Source organism: Lycium barbarum, chromosome 8 (assembly GCF_019175385.1).
Source record: "Lycium barbarum isolate Lr01 chromosome 8, ASM1917538v2, whole genome shotgun sequence".
Taxonomy (NCBI): domain Eukaryota; kingdom Viridiplantae; phylum Streptophyta; class Magnoliopsida; order Solanales; family Solanaceae; genus Lycium; species Lycium barbarum.
The window spans coordinates 28,488,526-28,493,121 of NC_083344.1; the positions used below are offsets into that span (position 1 = coordinate 28,488,526).

The 4,596-nt window shown below is 33.9% G+C and overlaps 1 long non-coding RNA gene across 1 annotated transcript; it reads left to right on the forward strand.

Moving 5' to 3' along the window:
• The first annotated feature begins 2,003 nt into the window (after positions 1-2,003).
• Positions 2,004-3,230, forward strand: LOC132605175 (uncharacterized). The gene is made up of 3 exons (XR_009569085.1): positions 2,004-2,087; positions 2,804-2,860; positions 3,015-3,230. It is a non-coding gene; the product is annotated as an uncharacterized LOC132605175 (long non-coding RNA).
• The last annotated feature ends 1,366 nt before the right edge of the window (positions 3,231-4,596 follow it).

Sequence of the window (4,596 nt, forward strand, 5' to 3'; positions counted from 1 at the left end):
GTGAAATAGAGTTAAAACCTTTGATTGTTTTTGCTTCTAACTATTCTGTTTATGAGAAGCACACAATTTATAGAAAAACGAGCATTCTTTTCAAGAACTCAGTTTATCCATATGCGATTATTTGTAAAAAGACTTCACTAAGTCTTAGCTTGGTGCTCCAGCTTCTATATATTGCTGTAGTTTTAGAATATTAGGCTGTTTAAGTATGGGAATATTTTCCCTTGGTGCTCCAGATTTTGAGATCTCCCTATTTGCTTATGGGTTGTTACATTATTTGTTTATTTGAGATCATTGGAGTTGATTTAAGAGTAAGTATTTTAGTTGAAGTGTAAAGGATCTAAGTTTAGATTGATTATAACTTTGTTTCCTCACGGGCTTTTATATGGACTGTTTATTTTGTCTCAACCCACACCTATGAATATGTAGAAAAGAGCATATCGTCATTTTTTAAATTAAATTTTTACTGCTATCTTTTGTTTTAAGGGAATTGGGGATAGAGTAGGGGAAGGCCTGAAAATGTAGTTTTAAAAAGGAAACCACATTTTTGCTCTGTATAGCATTTTTCTTGGCAATAACTAAGTTTATTGTGATCATAAAATTTCAAATGAAGAGAAACTTAAACTCTAGCATGATAGGGGTTTAAATTTTTTTTTCATTGTTCTCTGGCCAGATTTAAATCTCATAAGATATGAGTAAGCAAGAATGAGATTAATCTTGCTCACGATCATTCTAATAAAGGTTGGCATGTTGCACGAAAGGTTCAACCTCGTTACGTGCAAAAAAAAGATGATGATTTACTTAAAAGGGAAAAATTCTACACAAATGAAAAGGAAAAGAACACATGTCCACTGTTCTGTTTTCTTCTTTGAGTCTTTGGATAATGTACGCTCCTTTTTGTGCATTTCTTATCTACAATTATTTGATGCTATAAATATTATTTCATCTTGATTTTATCCCCTCATAGTCCCCGTATTATAGAAATTATTTACTTTCCCCTATTTTGTTTATGCAATGCTGCTACTTTTAGGAGCATTTGTTCTTCCTTTCTGCATTAGAGTTAGTTAATGCGTCTTTATTAGAATAAATTGTATCATTTTCATCTTTCATGGTGTTTCTGAAAGTTGTTTAGAAATGGTAGTTTCTTTTACACACTTGTTGAGTGTTTCTGTACAATCTCAGTTCCCTTCGATGATGACTTTGAAACTCAATTGTCTAATATGACATTTTTAGCAACAGATCAAATGGGACACGTCCAGTTATAAGGCCTAAAACAATCTGCAACATGAACATATCAACTGGACAATCAGATGAGCCTCACAAATTTAACTTGGAGAAAATAATAGACTGGACAAAGAAGTTGTGGGACAACACTCCTACACCTGTCAAGAGTTTCCCTTGGAATAGAGCACTAAACAATTTTGTCCAACTTATTTTTGACATTGTTTTGATAGTTACCTCAATCAGTGAGTTGTCTGCCGCTCTTTTCTTGATGGTGTTTCTGTTGCTGGCATCTTTGAACTAGGGCAAATCACTACTTTTGGCAAATTGTACCACATCAATCAATTTTCTGGTTATCGGATCGACCAAGTTTAAAGATATTTTAATTCCACTTTAAAAGGGGTTGGTTTTAAGCTCTAGTAAAGAAAGTGAAAGCTTCTTTGCAATCAGAAAATAGGTATATCAGTTAATAGTTTTCATTGTAAACATTTTCAGAATTAACTTCAATATAATGCTTATCCTTTTAAAGAGAAAAATGATACCATCCCAGGAAAACTGTTGTTTGAGTTTCTTATGATTGTGATGCTTTATTTTAAATGTGTATCTATGACTAATAGTGTTACATACTATTTGTATTCATGAAAATTGTTGCCCGGTACAACATGTCTCTTTGTATTTCCTGTAGATTCTCTATACTAATTGTATAGTTCTTGAACTTCCTAAAATTCACTGTCTTTTTTGTAGTCATTGTATTGTTCTTGGGTAAGCTTGTAAATATGTGGCCTTTTTTTGTATTAGGTTGACATTAATGTTTGGTCAGCCTTCATCTCCATCTTCTTCAAGTGAATAGTAAATTCATTTATTAACAGGTTAGTAGATTAAAAATCCTGTTTTTCTTTGATGAAAATATTGGATGCTCCTGTTTTTCTTTTTTATTAGCTTATTAAGTTTTATGAATTTAGAACTTATTAAGGTTTATGAATTTAAACAAGAACTAATCCTCAAAGCAAGTGAATTTGTAAGTAAGAATGAAGTTCAAAAACTGAAGAACAAGCAAAATGTCGGAAAAAAGAGATGAATTTAGTAAAGATTGTTTTAATGCTGAGAATATTCCTGCTAAAGAACCAGTGAAAGAATTAAGAACCAAATACCACTAGTCCCTATTACAATTATAGTTTTTCTAAATCGTTGGTTGAACGAGAACTTTTCTCATTTAAGCTACTTAAATTTGAATGAATAAACACATTATGAATGATGTAGATATAGTTTGAATTATTGTTATTCTGAAAGGTACTTTGGCAGAAAAGTGTTTAACTCTCGACTTATATATTAATTCAAGTGTGTTGAATGCTTTTGTTGCCGAGGGTCTATCGGAAATATCCTCCTTACCCCACAAAGGTAGGGGCAAGGTCTGTGTACACCCACCCTCCCCAAACCCGACTTGTGGGACCACACTAGGTATGCTGTTGTTGTTGTCTGATGCTTTTGTTCAATCATTGGTTTATAGCTCTGTGTAGCTCTCTGCATCTGAAACTTGTAACCACCATTGTCTTAAGCTATTGTCAATTTGGATTTTCTTTTACAGAGGAGGAACAAGGCTTATGCAGCATCTTAATGGAGATACGGTCCACGAGTTGCAAGAGTACTGGATTTTAGTCATTTTGGTCCAATTTAATTTTTCTCTACTATTTGGTAGATATAAATTATTGTTCATGCGTTTTTAGATGCCCAGCCTCTTTTTCTTTAATAGGGAATTCTGTGTTACTATACTAATATGAAATTGTTGTTTTTAACAGATCAAGAATTTGAAGTCTAAAGAACCTATCCTCGAAGAAAGTGCAGATCAAGTTAGAGTACAATTTTCTTTAGGAGTGGTTTAAAAATGTTGTCTTAGTGTTCATATGCTGCAACTTTATTTATTCTTTTTAGGAGTTGACAAAAATTATGCCATACAACTGGGATGGGTATGTTTTCTGGTAACGTGGAGCTTTAGTTTTGTGTTGACGATGAAATTTTATAATTATTGATTATTTATTATCTTTTCAGTTTTGTGCGTGCGAAAGCATATGAAATAATTATTAGTACAATTAAGTAATACAATTGTTTATATTATATTTATTAAAATTTTACATTAGTGAAAGAAAATTTGGTTGTTAGTAACATATAATTAACGAAGGTAACTTCCGTCGCTAAAAGCATTATAGCGAGAGAATTAGTTGCTCCCATTAATGATTTTAATGACCGGATGATAAATTAGCGAAGGGAAAATCCTGTCGCTAAAAAGGACGTTTAACAACGCGAATTTATGTTGTCGCTAAAACATTTTTAGCGACCGGACTATAATCCGGTCGTTAAGTTTTAACGACGGAGCCTTTAATGACCGGTGACGACGGGATTTATTCCGGTCGTTAATTACTACTAGCGACCGGATTTAAACTTTTAACGACAGGATTTCCCCTCGTTAATGAACCGTTTTCTTGTAGTGTAATGCGCCGGCGGTATTTATGGATTTGATGAACAATGTGTTTAGGCCCTTCCTGGATTTATTTGTGATCGTATTTATCGACGATATCTTGGTGTATTCTAGATCCGAGGCAGAACATGCGAATCATTTGCGTACTATCCTTGGAGTTCTTCGAGCTTGAGAATTGTTTGCAAAGTTTTCCAAATGTGAGTTTTGGTTGAACTCAGTGACATTTCTGGGGCACATTGTTGCCGCCGATGGTATTCGAGTGGATAGTCAAAAGATTGAGGCCGTGAAAACTTGGTCAAGGCCCACAACTCCTACGGAGGTTCGTAGCTTTCTAGGCTTAGCAGGTTATTACAGGAGGTTTCTTGAAGGGTTTTCTTCTATTTCTGCACCACTCACAAAGTTGACCCAGAAATCAGCAAAGTTCCAATGGACAGATGCTTGTGAATGTAGCTTCCAAGAGTTGAAAAGCAGATTGACTTCCGCCCCAGTCTTGACACTTCCAGAGGGATTGGAAGGATATGTTGTTTATTGCGATGGTTCAGGCATTGGGCTAGGTTGTGTATTGATGCAACATGGCAAAGTGATTGCGTATGTGTTATACCCCGTATATTTAAACGTCGAATTATCCGCAAGCAACTCGACTCAAGTTAAAAGACGGGGTCATTCAAGGACACAGAATAGAAACCCTTAATTTTCATTTTCTAAATTAGGACCAATTGTTTATAAATTTTATTTAGTGTAAAAATATTATTATTGGAGATTAGGAATTAATTAATTGTGATTAGATAATTATGTAGGAATTAGTAATCAACTAAACTATTTAATAATTAATCAAACTAATTACCCTAGTGGGCCCCACTCGAATTAAAAAAAAATACATGCCACATTAGGGGGAACGTGTAGGC